The 21,307-nt window shown below is 34.9% G+C and overlaps 1 pseudogene; it reads right to left on the bottom strand.

Annotated features, from left to right (window-relative positions):
• Window positions 1-237: 237 nt before the first annotated feature.
• The window catches only part of LOC100472957, a 185,988-nt pseudogene continuing 164,918 nt past the window's right edge, over window positions 238-21,307 (bottom strand).

Genomic DNA, 21,307 nt, shown 5'->3' with positions numbered 1-21,307 from the left:
CCTGCAGCTGTGGCAACAAGCCCTTCCTTAAAGGAGGATCTCGGGTAGTGCATCTGTATGTGCTCCATGATTTACCCCGTTCAGATCCAATCAGGAAGCAGTTCTGTGAGATTCTATTGAGTCTCTCTTCTTGAAAACTTAGACAAGGAAAGTAAGGGGGTGGACCTACATTCCACATGATGACAGCTCATTTCAGGGCCAGAATGATACTCATTTTCTCCCTACGGTACCATCCCTTTACCTTCCACCAGCACCTCTGATGGCTTCACTGATGGGCTGAACCAGATCTTCATCCCTGAGGGATTTGGGAATCTGGCCACTGCGCCATCTTCATGCCAGTTGCACATTTACTATCAAAATTAGAGAAGGGATATTAAGCAGTACAGTAGTGGATTGTCTGGGTACAGATATACTTCTTACTGACTCCATTGTTCTGTAGCACCTCTTCCTGCCTGAGTATCACAATCAATTACACCTGAGAAATTGGTCGTTCTTCTTCATGCCTGTTGGATCATGGACAAAAATAAGCCTGTGTCCAGGCAGTAGCCACAGCTCAATGGAATTTTGCTGTGTTCCAGGCAGAAATGTTCCTCCTTTGGAAATCAGGACCTTTAATGCTGTGAAGACAGGAAGACAATTCCTCAAGGGAGTTATTGGGACTAGTTATAGTGATTATAATTAGGGCTACTAGAGATTTCATTACTTAATATGTAAGTCTATATAATCTTCCCATTGGGGCTAAGAGCCACATAAACATCTTTGTGAGAAGGTATATTACATCCTGGAGAATGATTCTCTGTCCTTTTAAAGTATCATTTTAGAGGTGACAATTCAACTATGACTTCAGCATGCTATCCCAATGCTCTATCAAAGTGGCAACTTTTGGCTGGTGTGGTATATGATGAGGCAGGCAATTCCATTGTCATGGCCTAATTCCCTATATTCTTCACCATAAAGTGTCTCCTTTGGATAAACTCAGTGGTATGAGGGATTCCATGCCAATGAATCAAATACTTCATGAGCCTTCAAATACAGAAAAGGCAAAATCATACCTGGAATTTGTACCTATTCCTATCACAATAAATTTCTGGTCTTCCAGGCTGGAAGGAACACCAAATGTCAATTTGTCATTAAGTGATATTTGTTCTCCTCAAAGAATGATGCCATTATAGGATTTTAGTTTTACTCTCTGTTGCTGGCAGGTTGAACATTTAGGGTAGCAGCAGCTAGAAAAGCCTTGGTAAGTGAGGACCCATGCTTTTCAGTTTGAGCATCAGCTCCATATCTGTCATTGTGACCACTTTTTAAAGTGTGCCTACGGTGGCAGGGGTGCCTGGGTGGCTCAGTCGTTAAGCGTCTGCCTTTGGCTCAGGGCCTGATCCTGGCATTCTGGGATGGAGCCCCACATCAGGCTCCTCCCCGGGGAGCCTGCTTCTTCCTCTCCCACTCCCCCTGCTTGTGTTCCCTCTCTTGCTGGCTGTCTCTCTCTCTGTCAAATAAATAAATCAAATCTTTAAAGAAAAAAAATTTAAAAAAATAAAATTTGCCTATGGGGGGAAAATGTGCCTAAGATGTCAGCCCTGGAATCACTGATAACAAAAGCTGATTGTCTCCATTTAAGTCATTTTGTTTGTTTGGTTGTCAGTGACTCTTCCATGGGTGATCTCTGATGAAAATATAAATATACAAGCATTTTCTCATTTCTTATCTACATATGTCCATATGTCCATCTATATAACCCTACCTTAAACAACTTGTCCCTCATCTAATTGTTCACCTTCCAGGCCCCTGCCAGGCTATTTGTCACTAGGAATGAGTCAGTATATTTCTAACCTTAAAGCACTTCTTTATCCACACTAAATGAGTGACTGCGTGTACAGCCTAAAGCTCTACCCATTGAGAGATAGTTCCCTTGCCTCTGTCTTTCAAGGGCAACCCTAAATGAGACTGTAGTGCAGTTGCTGATTTTTACCTTGCTCCCACATTTGAGTCGACCCATCTGTAAAACAAGATGGGCCATTTTCCTCCTGATACACCTCTCATTTGACCATAGGAAGGTATAAACTGAGGAAATAGTGGTAGATTACATACAGAATCTGGTCTTCCAATGCATGCAGTTTGCCTGAGCCTTCTGGTCTTGCTCATACTCAATCTTGCATGTAGATTTTCCACTTTACAATGTATTATTCTTGGGCTTACCAAACCTGATGGAGCTGAGAGAACCCATCTGATGATGGATAATCCCAGAATCAGGGTAAATCTGTATACCATGATCAGGTGTTCCAAATTTCAAGAAACCTAGTAGAAAAGCAGAAGTTGTCTTCAAAAGATGTATAATTCTGTACTGCAAACGACACTCCATTATTCCAAAAGTAGGGGACTGGCATTGTGATTTCTGTGCTGGAAAGAGGGAGGGAGGATGTGAATGAATGGTGGAGAAGCTAACACTTGTTTAATTGATCTGTTTCTTTGTAACAGGAAATAGCCACCATTCAAAACTTACTGTATAAAGGAAAAGCAGTTAATATGAGTACATAACTGATTGTAAAATGTGTTTACAATATTATAAACTGGCATTTTCATTTTAATAAATTCTTATAGGACTAGTAATAGGCATTTAAGTAAGTTTTCCAGGCACAGTCAAAGGCATCAAAAGGTGGAGTCCAATATACCAGAAGAGGAAAATAAATGTAACACCAGCTTTTTTTTTTTTCCAAAACAAATAAATGGTAAGGTAAATAGGATACCCTTATGTCATGGCAGCAGGTAAATGCTTACTACGTTTTTCTAAAAATAAATATTCTGCATACATTGATAATTTATATTTTTTTGGTCTGAACATCTGTTGTTTAATCATTGTTTTTGCAGTAGAGCAAATGTAAAGCATATTTTACCTTAATTAACTCATTAAGGGGAAAATAGCCAAAAGCAGAAGGCTTTTGAGAACAATGATTTTAACCACATCACTAGGAATAGAATTGTACCTTGTTCTCTTTATAGCTGTGTTATAGCTCCCCAAGTAATTCAATTACTGTACAGCATTGAACCATATCTGCAGAGTATTAAGTGTAGTTAAGCTTTCCAGTCTCTAGAGGTCTCTGCACATCACTTTTTCCACTCACTGCCATCCTTGCATCCCATCAACTTTTCTAAAGCAAGCACTTTGACAGTGTGTAGACAGAACTGCGGCTCTCCAATGAACTCAGACAAATTCTTCACTCACGGTCTTGCCTCATCCTCATATATTATAAAAGAAATAACGAGAATGCAAGAAAAGCCCAAAAGATTCAAGAAGAAAACTATTTTTATGCCTATTTTTAAAAGTCTATTTAAGAAAGATCTTTCCTTCCTGTAATTATTTCAGGTGTCTCTAGCCTGAAACTGTTCCCACTAACTTAAGTGTTTCTAAATGTATACATGGCATTTTGTTATTTTTTAAATATTATATACAGTATACAAGACTAATTCAATTCAACAAATATTTTTTATCCTCTTGGGTGCTTTAGGATGGGAAAGACAAATCAATAACATATTCCTGCATAAAATTCACAGAATGCAACATGGGTGCTGATTCCCACACTTGAAGATAATCTACTCTTTCAACACTCACATCTTACTAAAATAAAATTTCATGGCATTCGAAAATAAGACTTGCATATAGATTAGCATTTGCCACTGTAGCTAAAATCCTGGGAAAAATAGAGACTCATCCTCAAGGCCTAAATTTCATTTTGCTTAGTCTCTTTAACATATATGAAGATGAATCACCCCTCCTCCCTAGGAATCTGGTTTATGAGGAAGGTTGGTGTGACTTGAAAAGCAGAGCATATCTATCACTTGGGCATGCATGCCAGCAGGAAGCAAACAGAACATTTTGGTGTAGTAATAAGAAAGAATCTCAGGCCGTAGGAGGTTTACCAGGGCTGGGACAAAGGGCTTATTAACAAATGCTGTTCACGACCTTTATTCTAGCAGTATTTTCTATTTTGATCACATTCAATATTTATGACCAAATGCTCCTTTGATTATTTAAAGCTTAGTATGTGCCAAATAAGTAATAAATAGAGTAGCTCATTTAATCCTTATAACAACCTGCAGTGTAAGTAGTATTATTAATCATTCCATTTTAAAAGAGAGGAAACTAAAGCAGTAGAAACTAAGAAATTTTCTGAAGATTGTCTAAGTAAATGATGTAGCTGGAATTCCAACCCGTTCAGTCTGTCTTCAGAACCTGGACTCTTAACCGTTAGGAACTACAATCTTTCAAGTGGATAAACATTACCACAAGCTACAGGAGGGAAGTGAATTAATCAGTTGTATCATCTAAAGGAAGTATTTTTCTGAGTTCATTTGTTGAGACTAGAGCAAAACAAACAAACAAAAACAGTAAAAAAACCACTCGAGAAGCTTTCTACATCACCAGCATCTCTGATGGAGTGGCTCAATTACACTGTATGGTTAAATGTAGACTTTTCTCTGTCTGGAGAGAAATATTAAAGTAGTATTGATTTACTTCTTATATCCTCCTCCTTAGTCAAGAACACATGTCACAGATAATATATAATATATATTATACAAAGCATATACGTAACATACACATATAATATACATAACCTATTTTTTATTCAATGGGATTACTAAGGTAAATAATCAAATTGTACTTTTATGTTGTTTAGGTATTCCCAAAGAGACATCTGCACTGAGCTTTTAAAGTTATAACACTTTTATCAAATTTCCTTACATTCTATGAAATGAGAGAGAGATTTAGAGAGAGGGACAGGGAGAGAAAGAGAGAGGAAGGGAGAGGGTGAGGTGGAACATCTATACTTATTTAACTTATTATTTTTTTTTGGTTGCAGGAAATAATCAACATTCACAATTTAGGGTACAGAGCAAAAAACAATTACAATGAGGACAAAACTGATAATAGTTGTAAACTGTGGCATATCGATATTTTATGAACATTAAAAGTCAAAACACGGTTTAGCCAAATTTCAAATAAAAAACTTATCCCTTGGTTTTGTAAGACCTTTGGCAACTTCTCTAGTAGTCTCATTCTTAGTCTCATCTATAAAATGAGGAAAATAACAATACCTGCTTGATTACACTATGAGAATGAAATTAAATAAAATCTTAGCAGAATGGCAGGCAATACATGTTACTTTTAATAATACTGTGTTGGTGATGGTGGTATCTTATAATTAAGCTTGGTATTTGTAATATAAATGATTGCCACAATCTCTCCTTCCTTCCTATTACCATGATGTTTTTCTTGATTCTCAGGGGATGACTTTACAAAGTATTTCAATAAAAAGATTGAGATTTCAAACAAGGAGTTTGGAATATGGCCTCATACTGTAGGCAAGGTCCATAACGCTCTCCAGTAGCTTTTGTCCCTGATTTCTCTCCACATCCTGCTGTGAGTCAACATGAACTTTAACACACCCTTCTTGCTCATACTTAACTTAAAATTAATTATGAACTGTCTGATGCACCAAAATCTCAAAAGACAAAAATAAAGAAATAATAAAAAATAAAGAAAATAATTTTCACCCCAAATCACTTAAGTTAGCAATATCACTATTCTTCCAGGCTCCAAACCTAGAAACACTCTGAAATTCTCCTTAATTACTACATCGAAGCCCTAATAAAATTGTGCTTTTATTTTTATTTTTTTGCACCTCAAAGCCACAATGAGATATCACCTTACACCTTTCAAACAGCTAGAATTAAAAAGACAAGATATAACAAATGTTGGAGAGGATGTGGAGAAAAAGGAACCACCATGCACTGTTGGTAGGAATGTAAATTGGTGCAGTCATTGTGGAAAACAGTATTGAGATTCCTCAAAAAATTAAAAATAGAACTGCCAGATGATCCAATAATTCCACGACTGGGTATTTACCCAATGAAAACAAAAACACTAATTCTAATAGATATATGCACCCCTATGTTTATTGCACTTTTAGAATAACCAAGAAATGGAAAGAACCCAAATGTCCATCGATAGATAAGTGGATAAAGAAGATATGGTACACACACACACACACACACAGGATTACTCAGTCATGAAAAAAAATGAGCTCTTGCCATTTGCAACAACATGGATGGATCTAGAGGGTATTACACTAAGTGAAATAGGCAGAGAAATAGGCAGAGAGGGTATTACGCTAAGAGAAATAGCCTAAGTGAAATAGGCTCACCCCATTTTCTTCTGTGTTTGACATGACAGGCATTTTTCAAAAATAGCTTTCACATTATTTCTAATTTCAGCATATTTAGCTGATGATGTTAGAGCAACACACACCAGTATTCCACAGATTTTGATAAGCACCCTGTCCGAAACAGCCAGTAGAGAAATAGCCATATGATTTCACTTATATGTGGAATCTAGAAAACAAATGAATAAACAAACAAAAAGCAGAATCAGATGTAAAAATACAGAGAACAAACTTATGGTTGCCAGAAGGAAGAGGGGTAGGGGCTGAGCAAAATGGAGTAAGGAGAGTGGGAGATTCAGGCTTCTGGTTGTGGAATGAGTAAATCATGGGAATAAAAGGTACAGCATAGGGAATATAGTCAATTGTATTTTAATAGTGTTCTATGGTGACAGATTAAGTATAGAGTTGGTGAATCATTTTGTTGTATATCTGAAACTAATGTAATGTTGTGTATCAACTCTACTAAAAAATTGTTATTTTTATTTGAAATGTCTTATTTTATTTCCTCATTTTCTCTATACTAACAAAATATTCACATGCAGTTCATTATCCCCTTACACATACTCATTGAAACAATGCCTTAATTGATTAACAAATATTAATTAAAGACCTGATATATAGTTAATTGACTCTAGCTATTGGAAGCTCTAAAGGAAAATACAATGTAAAAATTTAGTTCCTGGGTAGAATGAGTTTAAAATCTAAATAAAGAGACTAAAAGTAGAAATAAACTAAGCTACAAATAGAATAGAATTTCTAAAAACAAAACAAAGCAAAAAAAGATGGAACTAAGAAAAATCTTCATTGAAACTACAGAGTGGAAGCTCACTCTAATTAAACTGAAGCAATTAGCAAAGTTTTTGATATTCACGTTAAAATATAGGTAGAAGCTGTTTGGGTATAACTGAAGATCAAATACTTTCCTGGAAAAGAATACCACGTGAACTAAGACATGGTAGTAAAATCAGCCCTGCATGCTGCTTAGCTATGGAAAAGTGTCTTACCATTCTATTTTTGAGCAGATTTGAAAGGTGAGGAATTTCTCAGTAATTTTTAAAGAAGGTCTCATGAATTGTCTTGTCATTCTTTAATGAAACTGATTAGAAAAATGAAAGATCACACTAATACCTATAAAATGAGATTCCATCCTACACTTAAAATAAGCTGATCATGAACAAAGTCCCTAAAAGTATATTTGGGGAGAGACGGAGTCTTTTTAACAGTTTAGAAATTGTAAAAAGAAAAACATAATCTGCGTAGTGCCTAAAAATTGCTGCAGAGTTGTCATAACATGACTGTTGATACCATATTTACATATTTACAATATATGGAAACTTTGAGACAGATTTCATCTGGTATCTGCATAAATTTTCTTGAAAATATGCTAACATTTTAAAAGGAATGAAATCAAATGAAATAGTTGTATTCATTAATCTTTTCTGTAGAAATGAACTCCACCGCTGTAGTTCCTGTACAGCCAGGATTTGAGAACCTGTATATAAAGTTCACATCCTTTTCTATTCTAATGCTTGCCCATTATCTGGCACCACAGGGTATCTTAAATATCTCTGGCCTAATTTGAACAAAATATACTTAATGATCTCCACAAATACTTTCAAAATTTTATATTTTACCACCATCAAAAGGTATTTAAGTAAGTGGCAATCAGTCCTCAGTAAGATCTCAAGTTTCTGCAATATTATTCCGTATTTGTTTGACCTTGTTTTTGTTCTTACTCCTCCATCCTTTGAAATCTAATCTTTAAATAACCCACTTAGACATCTCTGGTATTAATATTTCTCCCAGAAAATATGATTTTCTGTTCAGGCAAATTGGATTTCCAATGATATTATTAATCTTTCTACAATTTCCCAGTCTTCTGACTCTCATTTCTTTCTTTAATTTATAAACATTTGTATTTTTCTATGTCCTTGACATACTAAAACAGATGGAGTTTCTATCCTAAATCGTGAGCATTACTAAGGAGATGCAAGAGTCAGTTAGCCGTAACCTTGCAACCTTTATGAATACACATCCACAAAGAAATTTAAACACAATTTTTCCAGTTTATACAGGAACTATATGATTTGAAAAGAGTAATTATGTACACTGGCATATGTGCATAAATTTTGCTATTTGAAATTTCCCAGGGTTTTAAACTTCTAGCAAAAGAGAAAGAGCAAGAGTTGGGGGTGGGGAAGGGATTAATAAATAGAAAAATGATAGGTAGATATGTAGACAGAGAACTACATGGATAAAATAAAAATGAATTCCATTTAGGTTTAGCTTCTTTTTATATGTATTCACCCTGCTTTCTTCTGTGTTTGACATGACAGGCATTTTTCAAAAATAGCTTTCACATTATTTCCAATTCCGGCATATTTAGCTGATGATGTCACAACAGCACACACCAGTATTCCACAGATTTTGATAACACCCTGTCCACAATTATCACAATAAATTAGAGAATTAAAGGAATTAATGCACAGATATGTTGTATATTTTGAGATTTTAAAGCAATTTTTAGCAATTTTAGAAATTCGTTCTATAAACATGTAAGATAGATTTAGCTATTTAAAAATCTCTGATAGTTTCATTATAACCAACTTTATGGTATATTTATTACTTTTTCTTTTAGAAGGTAGAACTTTCATATAAAATTAACATATGCTGTAGTATTTCAGGGTTTTTAAGATATGCTTTTTAAACTTCTCAGTAATTGCTTTTTCACTCCCCTTAATAATTTTAGGTGTAGAAGTGCAACATTTGGGGCACCTGGGTGGCTCAGTTGGTTAAGGGTCTGCCTTCAGCTTTGGTAATGATCCTAGGGTCCTGGGATGGAGCCCCACATCGGGCTCCCTGCTCAGCCAGGAGCCTGTTTCTCCCTCTCCCTTTGCTGCTCCCTCTGCTTGTGTTCTCTCTCGTGTACGCTCTCTCTTTCAAATAAATAAATAAAATCTTAAAAAAAAAAAAAAGAAGTGTAGCATTTTCTCAACCCTAAATCCAGCTCCCCATAAGGAAGTGCTAAATTACAGTCAATCTCCCACCCAACTTGTATTTGTCTTAATGAAAAGGAAGAAGGTCCCAAAGTTTAATATGCCAATATATATTACGTTAAAAAAGAGTGTTTGTTTGCAGAGACAATGGTGGCATGGAATGGATATTGTAAATTAACTTTATTTACATTCCCAGTTTGTCAGTGACACTATCATATAGTTTTTGGAATTAAGAAGTCATGGTTCCTGTGAATTCTTTGGATATTATATGTCATAAAGGAAGCTCAAGTCAGCCTAACAGGTAGGTTGTTGATGGATCACCACAGACTGATATGTGGTCCAGATTGCAAGTACAGGACTTTTTCACAATGGGCTCCTGAAGATTATTCAGGCTAAATTTCTAGGTGTCTGGAAGATTTGTGCTGGTCTATGCTGTAGGCACCAACCATATCGAGCTCTTCCAAAATGGCAAACCCAAATTTGGTTGTGCTGCAGGTGTAAAATACATAACAGCATTTGAAGACAGTACCAAAAAAGAAATAGAATGTAAAATGTATTATTAAAATTTTTAACATTAATTTCAACATTAAATGTTGAAGTGATAAAACATATTTTGTATATGTTGGGTTAAGAAAAATTATTAAAGTTAATTTCATGGTTTTTTTTTTACTTTTTTATTATGGCTGCTAGAAAATTTAAAATTACATATGTGGCTCACATTTAGGGCTTGACTTCCATTTCAACTGGATGGTGATGGTCTAGATTTAAGTCCTGTGAAGAGAGGGGCCATTCCTGTCTTGTTTTAAATAATATCCTTAGTACCTAAAATGAATGATCGATAAATGTGTTGAATTCATTATTAGTGAATGCCAAACAGAACTTATAATCAGGGTACCTTCTTCTCTGAACATTGCTGGAGACATCCTGAAAATCCTTTGTTCTCTTTTTCCCCTACTTTTTTATTCCAAACTAACCATTACCCTTCTGTGTTGTTTCAGCTTCAACCAGTTTTCAATTAATACTTCACTGTTATCCACTTTCAGATGTGTTAATACATAAATGCTTCCTTACATTAAGCTTTAGTCCCTTGAATAGCTGGCTTAAAGTCTCCTTAATCTCCGTAGTCAATTAATTGCATTTTCTTCCTTAGAGTGATATGCTTGGATAGACAGTCTCTTGTCAACTCAACATCACGCATAGCCTCTTCAAAGGCAAGGGAACGACATTTCCCAGAATCTCTTTTTCCGTACAGTTATAGGTTCCAGGTTGGAATTTGTCAAGAGGTGCTTTCTCAAGATTTATAAGGCAGAAAAAGCTTAGACCATTGTTTTCCCAAGGCAGTCAAAGGAAGATAAATGGGCAGATGGAGTACAGAGCCTCTTCTAAGTAAACTCCTCTTTAAGAAAAATAAGTAAAACTGTGAATATAACATTAATAGGGCCACTCCCACAGTAGGGCTCACATCAAGAAAGGAGCCTTGAAGTTCAAACTTTATTAGCTTTGTTGTGAGTCCACTCCATACCAGCTATCTTGGTCAGCAACACAGATGCAAGAGCTCTTTGTTTACCAGGTGTATTTATTTTTAATGCCTTTATTTTTAAATGAGTTTAAACTCTTTCCAGACATTCATTATATATGCAGTATGTACATACTTTACACATTGTGCATTCCTAATGTATAGGAATACATACTTTTCATGTATTGATAAAATGAAAGCAGTTGAAAAAAATGCCACGAATTCCCATCACATTATATATCTATCTGCTAGAAGTACTGTCCAAAAAATTCTGATCACTGTCCTGTGGATATGGATGAACTCTGTGCTCTTACTACTCTTCTGTCCTCTGGGTTCCATCCTACGTTTCTATGTAAGAACATTACCCCAGTGATTCATGTTTCTTTTTTACCTCTCTATAGTGATTCCCATGAATGTTCAGATATGTCATTATTATTTATTATTTCTCTTATAGATTAGGGAAAAAAAACCCTCTCCTTTCCCTATATGTCAACTTCCTATGAAGCATCACTTATATTGTCTCTAGTTGAATTGTTCTTCTCCCGTTTTCCTTCTAGAGCATTCTAATAGCTTCAATCAGCCATATTTTTGCCAAAATTCTGTGTGTGTGTATAACTTTTTTTATGAATTATCAGAGACTATCAATATTACTAAGTCTAATAATAGTTTATTTTCTGTCACCAGCCTACTTGGTATATATACGTTATTTCACTCCAGAGATTACTCCATTTTTCTTTAAAGTTTTTATTATTTATTTATTTATTTATTCATTTATTTATTTATTTATGGGGGGACAGAGTGAGAGAGAAGGGCAGAGGGAGCAGGGAGTCAGACACAGGGACCTGAGCTGAAAGCATATGCTTAACCGACTGAGCCACCCAGGCACCCCACTCCATTGTCCTTTAAACACTTCTTTGACTTAACTGTTTTTGGTTATCTCTGATCACAGTACTCTCCTTAGTTTCCTCCAGCATCACCAACCGGTCCTTTTGGTCTCCAGTCTTTCCAACCATTTAATATTGGAATGTTTCAGGACTTAATTCTTAAACACACACACACACACACACACACACACACACACACACACACACATTCCTTTTTTCTATATACACTGTCTCCTTGAGTGATCTCATTCAGCTCCAGGAAATAGCATTCCTATGCAGATAACTTCAAAATTTATAACTCTAGGAGATTTTTCCTTGAATTCCAGAAATATGTATGTATATATATAAATATATATATGCCAACATTTATACCTACATACTTTCATAGTTAATAGGCAAATTAAATTTAATATGTTTAAAACTGAACTTCTCACCTTTACCAGATGCAACCTGCTCTTACAGCCGTCCCTTTTACACAAATGGCAATATCATTCTTCTAGTTGATCGGGCCAAAATTCTTAAATTCATTTTGATACCTCTTTTTTTCACATCCCACATCAAATCTATCATCAAATCTTTCAAAACTAACAAGAATCCAATCACTTCTCATCACCTCTATATTAAAAGCCATTATCATCTCACTTGGATTATTGCCATCTCTTAAAGCAATATTCTAATTGGTTTACAGTGTACCCACTTTACAGTCTGCAATCCATAATGATTCTGATAGGATACAATTTAGTGCATGTCATAAGTTAGTACATGCACAAAACTTGTTAATATCTTCCCAAATGACTTATTAAAGCAAATGATCTTACGATGTTCTAAGAGATTACAAAAACTGGATCCCAGTTAATCTTTTCTACTTTCACTTCTACTATTCTCTTCTTCCCCATGTTTTCCCAATTACAAGGACCCGCTTCTTGAGCTGAATAGGCACGCCTCTGTCTGGAATGTTCCCCTGGAAATCTGCAGGGTCCATTTGACATATCCTCTCATCAATGTCCACTTTTTAAATTCAGACCTCCTTAAAGTGTATGCCTTTATTGCTTTACTGAGACTCAGAGTTTAAATTTCTTCAAATCTATAACATAACAACTTCAATGAAACAATAGCATGTTTTAAGTGTTATTTGAACCGTGGGGTTTTATAAAATTAGAATTCAAAGAGAAGAGTTGGAATAACAAAACTCTGTAAATTTCATCTTTCACAAATAGTAATGGAAGTGAAATTTTAATGTTAGAGGCTCAGTGGGTGTGGGGGGAGGAAAGCATATAGATTAATAATTGATGGGCATAATTTTGTTTATGCCCTTTCTATTGTCACCGTATAATGCTGGAAAATGTCCACAACTGTCAGATCAGTTGCCAGAATTCCAAAGGTTAGAAGATAAAATCTCTTTCTCCCCTTACTCATAAATCAACCTTGTCTTTATTAAAATAATGTTAATAAATGACTAGCACCAAACAAAACAAATAACAAACAAGCAAACAGGGAAAGGCCATAGCAATGACAGATAAATAAAGGCCAAGAACCACTGACAAGTACAACAAGCCTCAAGTACTGTTAACATTGTGCTTCCTGAGTGCTTATTCTTACCAGCAGAATAAAGTGCACATGTATGAATAATGAGACATATTCAGTCAAACTGAGACACACAGTATGAATAATGCTTAAGTTGGAAAGAAAGGCCACTTGAAAATATTTTTGACTACACAAATTAGTTGAGGCTTGAGGCTTGTAGGAAAATAATGGTATAATTTTCTCATAAGTATAGCTAATAAAAGAAGGATTAAGAAATACAAATGGCATCGTAAGCTTAGCAGATCTCCATATAAATTAACTGATTCATGGGTAGAATTTCAGAATAAAACATGCAATAATTATTCTGATTCACATTCCTATGTTGCTTATTGAAGGTAGTGATAGGGGGTGCTGGCTTAATGCAAGCATACATTTATAAAGGTGTAAGAAAAGTTCTAATTTCCTTCAAGATGGAAGGATTCTGGCATTACATAATCAAAATAAAATCTATTTTTTATGAAATAACCTAGAGTTTTATGCAATTTTTTAATTACACTTAATAAAACTTTTATAAAAACATATTTTGCATGTTTTATAAAAATCTAGAAATGCAACTATATAATTAAATTTATGAAACCCTAGATTTTTAAGAATGGAAAGAGAAGTGAGCTGGCAAATATTATATTTTCTTTTCTCTCTGGGCATATTAATTATTCAAGTGATACATGTTTTAGTCTTCAATAAGTAAACACATATAGCAGAAATAAATGTTTTAATCTTAATAAACTATCAGATGAATTTTTCACCTTCTTTTCTCCCCTCATTTTCACTTTATCTTTCACTATATTTTTATTATTAGAATCACTAAATTGTACTTTTCAGTTACTACCAGGTGTTGGACAACTAGTATCAGACATAAAGGAATAGCTAATTGTTCTTCAGTGCTTATTAGCATAAAAATATAATAATGTATATTTTTCATTCCTTGACTTATTTTTTTTTAAATAAAAAATTAAAATGGGAATGTGTTCTATGTGAGCAAATATGTGGTGTCTCTTTTATTCTGGGGAAAAAGATAAAGGTCAGTAAAACCCAATTATTTTTAAAAAGCCAGTATCCAAAATAAAAATAGAAGTAAATTAAAAGGAACTATTTTTTTTCATGCATCCAGTCTAATTATTTGTTTATTATGGATACAGTTTTTGAAACTACACACCATAAATTTACAAAAGCATTGCTCATAAGGTTACCTGTGGACTCAAGAGTTTAGGAAAGGTTTTACTTTTCAGATTTGGCCTCGTCATAATTAGTGCTTGCTCAGCAAGTCAAGAGAAATAGTCTATTATATAAATATAATGCCAAACTGCTTGCAGTGATACATAATCAGAAGCATAGGAAATATATGTTCTGGGTTTTTTCAACATTCCAGGTTTATAAAGGGACCCAATGAAGTACATAAAGTGTAAAGCTAAAGACGTCCCATTGCATTAATATAGAATACTAAACAACAGTGGAGATATAAAATCATGCAACAGATATTGAAAGCAGGTAAGGTATTTCTAAATACACTATTTGTTTGAACTGGAAATTTAATTGAATGAAAATCATCAAGCAATATACATCCAAAGTTTTATAATTTTTAATACATCTAACCAGCAAATAAATTATTATCTATTATATGCAAAGTTTTTATTCTTCAGTGACTTTGAATTAATTTACACCCTTGTTGATTTATCCCCTAATGATCAAACATGTGTATAATCATGAAATTCAGATTGAACGAGCTACAGGAAAATAGCAAACAGGTGATTATGAAAGGATGAGGGAGAATTTCTTTTTCATTTTATTTATTTATCTGAGAGAGAGAGAGAGAACAAGCTGGGGGGACAGGGGGAGAGGGAGAAGCAGACTCCCTGCTGAGCAGGAAGCCGGATAGGCATCTCCATCCCAGGACCCCAAGATCATGACCTGACGTGAAGGCAGATACTTAACCAACTGAGCCACCAAGGCACCCCAAGAGAAATTCATTTTAACTTGGGTTCTAAAAAAATTTTATCTGAACACATAACTATTGAGGTACTTTATGTTGGCTAATTGAAAATAATAAAAAAAGTTAAAAAATAAAAAAATAAAAAGGTTTTATCTGGAATTATAGCCAATTCAGGTTTTAGCCAAACAGTGAAAGATCTTGAATACCTTGTTAGGATGATTGAGCTTTCCTCTGTGCACAAATAAGACACAATAGAGATCTGTTTGGATTTATTATAGGTTATTTGCTTTAAATATGTGCATATAGAGGCAATGTCAGGAATGATGCAGAAAGACAAAATAGAAAGTAGATAGTTAATTCAGGAGATAATGAGGATCTAACTGAAGCAACAGCATTAGGCATGAGAAGGAAGAAAGCAACTGGAGTTTCCCATTAAGTCAGCCCGAGTGATCATTGACTGATGAATGGATAAGGAAGATGCGGTATATACATACAATGGACTATTACTCAGCGATAAAAAACAATGAACTCTTGATATTTGTGACAACATGGACGGATCTAGAGAGCATTATGCTAAGTGAAATGACTCAAACAGAGAAAGACAAATACCATATGATTTCGCTCATATGTGGAATCTAAAAAATGAAACAAATGAATAAAAAAAAAAAAAACAGAAACAGACATCATTGATATAAGAACCAAGTGTGGGTTACCAAAAGAGGGAGAGGTTGGGAGGTGGGCAAAATAGGTGAAGGGGATTAAGAGGTATAAACATCAAGTTATAAAATAAATCAGTGATGGGAATGTAATATACAGCATAGGAAATATAGCCAATAATATTGTAAGAACTTTGTATGGTGACAGTAACTAGACATCATAGGATCATTTCATAATGTCTCAAAAGTATCGAATCACTGATGTACACTTGAAATAACATATCAATATATATCAATTATACTCATATCTATGCATATATATCAATTATACTTCAATAAAAATGAAAAAAACCAAAAATTAATAAAATATAATAAATAATTATGAGCAGGAACACAGGTTTAATTCAGGAGGACCTCTTATTCAAACCTCTAAGAATACAGAAGAAAATAATTCTTGCCCTTTAATCTTCACCCTCATTCAAGCCAAACCCAGAAATGTAACTGGTAGTCAAAATATATTACAAAAAGACCATATGCCTTCATTATTATGATTTGTAAACAAAAAAAAATTAAATCTCTCTATATATTAAATTACACCCATGCTTTCTATTATATCAAGTAGTACTTTATTTTTTATTTTTTGTTAATTTTTTTTCTGGTTTAAATTTTAGGTAGTTAACATATAGTCCAATAGTGGTTTCTGGAGTAGAATTCAGTGATTCATCACTTACATACAACATTCAATGTGCATCATAACACATGACCTCCTTAATACCCATCACCCATCTAGTCCCTCCCCCACCCACCTCTCTCCATCAGCCCTCAGTTTGTTCTCTCTTGTTAAGAGTCTCTTATGGCTTCCCTCTCTCCTTTTTTTCTTTCCCCCCTTCCCATATGTTCATCTATTTTCTTTCTTAAATTCCACATGTGAGTGAGATCATATGGTATATGTCTTTCTCTGACTGACTTACTTCATTTAGCACAGTACACTCTAGCTCCATTCACATTGTTGCAAATGGAAAGATTTCATTATTTTTGATGGCTGAGTAATATTCCATTGTACATATGTAACACTTCTTCTTTACTCATTCATCAGTCAATGGATATTTAATGGATATTTGGATGTCTTTTTTGGAAAAGTGTCTAGTCATGTCCTTATCTGGGTTGTTTTTTTGGGTGTTGAGTTTGATAATTTCTTTGTAGATTTTGGATACTAACCCTTTATCGGATATGTCATTTGTAAATATCTTCTCTCATTACACAGGCTGCCTTTCAGTTTTGTTCTTTCCTCTGCTGTGCAAGAGCTTTTTATCTTGATGAAGTCCCAATAGTTCATTTTTGCTTGTGTTTCTCTAGCCTCTGATGACATGTCTAGTAAGAAGTTGCTATGGCTGAGGTCAAAGAAGTTTCTGCCTGCGTTCTCCTCTAGGATAGGATTTTGATGGTTTTCTGTCACACATTAAGATCTTTCATCCATTTTGAATTTATTTTTGTGTATGGTGTAATAAAGTGGTCCAGTTTCATTCTTCTGCATGTTGCTGTCTAGTTTTCCCAACACTATTTGTTGAAGAGACTGTTTTTTTTCCTTTGGATATTAGTTCCTGCTTTGTCGAAGATTAGTTGACCATATAGCTGTGAGTCCATTCCTGGGTTCTTTATTCTGTTTCATTGATCTATTTGTCTGTTTTTGGGCCAGTACCATACTCTCTTGATGACTACAGTTTTGTAATAGACCTTGAAGTTGGAATTGTGATGCCACCAGCTTTGGTTTTTTTTTTTTTTTTTTCAGAATTGCTTTGATTATTTGGGTTTTTTCATGGTTCTATATAAATTTTTGGTTGTTTGTTTTAGCTCTGTGAAAAATGCTGGTGGTATTTTGATAGGGATTGTATTCAATGTGTAGATTGCTTTGGATAGGATAGACATTTTAACAATGTTTGTCCTTCTAATCCATGAGCATGGGATGCTTTTCTATTTCTTTATACCCTCTTTAATTTGTTTCATAAGAGTTCTACACTTATCAGACTATAGATCTTTTACTTCTTTAATTACATTTATTCCTAGGTGTCTTATTATTTTTGGTGCAAATGCAAATGGGACCAATTCCTTGATTTCTTTTTATGCTTCTTCTTTGTTGTCGTATAAAAATGCAACATTTCTGCACATTAATTTATATCCTATGACTTGCTGAATTCATGTATGAGTTCTAGCAATTTTTTTGTGGAGTCTTTCAGGTTTTCTACATAGAGTATTGTGTCATCTGCACATAGTGAAAATTCAACTTCTTCCTTGTGAATTTGGATAACTTTTATTTCTTTTTGTTGTCTGATTGCTGAGGCTAAGACTTCCAGTACTATGTTAAATAGTAATGGTGAGAGTGAACATCTTTATCTTTGTCTTTTTCCTGATCTTAGGGGAGAGGCTTTCAGTTTTTCCCCATGGAGGATGATATTAGCTGTGGGTCTTTCATATATGGCCTTTATGATGTTGAAGTATTTTCACTCTATCCCTACTTTGTTGAGGGTTTTTATCAGGAAAGGATACTGTATTTTGTTAAATGTTTTTTTCTGTTTCTATTGACAGGATCATTTGGCTCCTAATCTTTCTTTTATTAATATGGTACATCAAGTAGATTGATTTGCAAATATTGAATTGCCCCTGAAGCCCAGGAATAAATCCCACTTGGTCATGCTGAATAGTCTTTTAATGGACTGTTGAATTTGATTGGCTAGTATTTTATAGAGAATTTTTGCATCCATGTTCATCAGGGATATTAGCCTGTGATTCTCCTTTTTTAGTGGCATCTTTGTCTTGTTTCAGAATCAAGGTAATGTTGGCTTCATAGAATGAGTTTGGAGGTTTCCTGCCATTTCCATTTTTTTGAACAGTTTGAGAAGAATAGGTATTAACTTCTTTAAATATCTGGTAGAATTCCACTGGGAAGCTATCCAGCTTTTGTTTGTTGGGAGATTTTTGATTACTTATTCCATTTCTTTGCTGGTTATGGATCTCTTTAAATTTTCTATTTCTTCCTGTTTCAGTTTTGGCAGTTTGTAAATATCTAGGAATTTGTCCTCTTCTTCCAGGTTGCCCAGCTTGTTGGCATATAATTTTTCATAATATTCTCTCTTATACTTGTTTGTATTTTTGTGGTGTTGTTTGTGATCTCTCCTCTATTATTCATGATTTTATCTATTTCAGTCCTTTCTTCTTTTTTTTTTAATATTTTTTTTATTATATTATGTTAGTCACCATACAGTACAACCCTGGTTTTTGATGTAAAGTTCGATGATTCATTAGTTGCATATAACACCCAGTGCAACAAGCAATACGTGCCCTCCTTACTACCCATCACCAGCCTATCCCAATACCCCACCTCCTCCCCTCTGAAGCCCTCAGTTTGTTTCTCAGAGTCCACAGTCTCTCATGCTTCATTCCCCCTTCTGATTACCCCCCCTTTCTTTATCCCTTTCTTCTCCTACCAATCTTCCTAGTTCTTATGTTCCATAGATGAGAGAAACCATATGATAATTGTCTTTCTCTGCTTGACTTATTTCACTTAGCATTATCTCCTCCAGTGCCGTCCATGTTGCAGCAAATGTTGAGAATTCGTTCTTTTTGATAGCTGAGTAATATTCCATTGTATATATGGACCACAGCTTCTTAATTCAGTCATCTGTTGAAGGGCATCTCGGCTCCTTCCACAATTTAGCTATTGTGGACATTGCTGCTATGAACATTGGGGTGCATATGGCCCTTCTCTTCACTATGTCTGTATATTTGGGGTAAATACCCAGTAGTGCAATGGCTGGATCATAGGGTAGCTCTATTTTTAACTTTTTAAGGGACCTCCACACTGTTTTCCAGGGTGGCTATACCAACTTGCATTCCCACCAAGAATGTAGGAGGGATCCCCTTTCTCCACATCCTCTCCAATAATTGTTGTTTCTTGCCTTGCCTATTTTTGCCATTCTAACTGGCGTAAGTTGGTATCTCAGTGAGGTTTTGATTTGAATTTCCCTGATGGCTAATGATTTTGAACATTTTTTCATGTGTCTGTTAAACATTTGTATGTCTTCATTGGAAAAGTGTCTGTTCATATCTCTGCCCATTTTTTGATTTGTTTATTTGTCTCTCGTGTATTGAGTTTGAGAAGTTCTTTGTAGAACTTTGATACAAGTCTTTTATCTGTAGTGTCATTTGCAAATATCTTCTCCCATTCTGTGGGCTGTCTCTTAGTTTTTCTGACTGTTTCCTTGGCTGTGCAGAAGCTTTTTATCTTGATGAAGTCCTACAAGTTCATTTTATCTTTTGCTTCTCTTGCCTTTGAAGATGTGTCATGAAAAACGTTGCTGTGGCCGATGTCATAGAGGTTGCTGCCTATGTTCTCCTCTAGAATTTTTATGGATTCCTGTCTCACATCGAGGTATTTCATCCATTTAGAGTTTATCTTTGTGTATGGTGTGAGAGAGTGGTCAGTTTCATTCTTTTGCATGTAGCTGTCCAATTTTCCCAGCACCAATATTGAAGAGCCTGTGTTTTTTCCACTGGATGTTTTTTCCTGCTTTGTCAAAGATTAGTTGCCCAAAGAGCCGAGGGGTCCATTTCTGGGTTCTCTATTCTGTTCCATTGGTCTATGTGTCTGNGTCTGTTTTTGTGCCAGTACCATGCTGTCTTTGTGATCACAGCTTTGTAGTACAGCTTGAAATCCAGCATTGTGATGTCCCCAGCTTTGTTTTTCCTTTTCAACAATTCCTTGGTAATTCGGGGCCTCTTCTGGTTCCATACAAATTTAAGGGCTATTTGTTCCAGTTCTTTGAAAAATTTCATTGGTATTTTGATCGGGATAGCATTGAAAGTATGGATTGCTCTGGATAGCATGGACATTTTAACTATGTTAATTCTGCCGATCCACGAGCATGGAATATTTTTCCATCTTTTTGTGTCTTCTACTTTCAAGAGTGATTTATAGTTTCTAGAATATAGGTCCTTTACATCTCTGGTTAAGTTATTTCCGAGGTAACGTATGGTTTTTCGTGCTATTGTAAATGGGATAGATTCCCTAATTTCTCTTTCTTCAGTCTCATTGTTCGTGTATAGAAATGCAACTGATTTCTGAGCATTGATGTTGTNGCATTGATTTTGTATCCTGCCACCTTACTGAATTGTTCTATAACTTCTAATAGTTTGGGAGTGGATTCCTTTGGGTTTTCCATATAGAGTATCATGTCATCTGCGAAGAGAGACAGTTTGACTTCTTCTTTGCTGATTTGGATACCTTTTATCCCTTTTTGTTGTCTGATTGCTCTTTCAAGGACTTCTAGTACTATGTTGAATAATAGCCGCGAGAGTGGGCATCCTTTTCGAGTTCCTGATCTTAAGGGAAAGGCTTCCAGCTTTTCCCCATTGAGAATGATACTTGCTATAGGCTTTTCATAGACGGTTTTTATGAGATTGTGGAAGGTACCCTCTATTCCTACACTCTGAAGGGTTTTAATCAGGAAAGGATGCTGTATTTTG

The sequence above is a fragment of the Ailuropoda melanoleuca genome, chromosome 5 (genome assembly GCF_002007445.2).
Source record: "Ailuropoda melanoleuca isolate Jingjing chromosome 5, ASM200744v2, whole genome shotgun sequence".
Classification (NCBI taxonomy): domain Eukaryota; kingdom Metazoa; phylum Chordata; class Mammalia; order Carnivora; family Ursidae; genus Ailuropoda; species Ailuropoda melanoleuca.
Note: the sequence above shows the minus strand (reverse complement) of the source record. Positions and strands in the feature narration are given on the sequence as shown.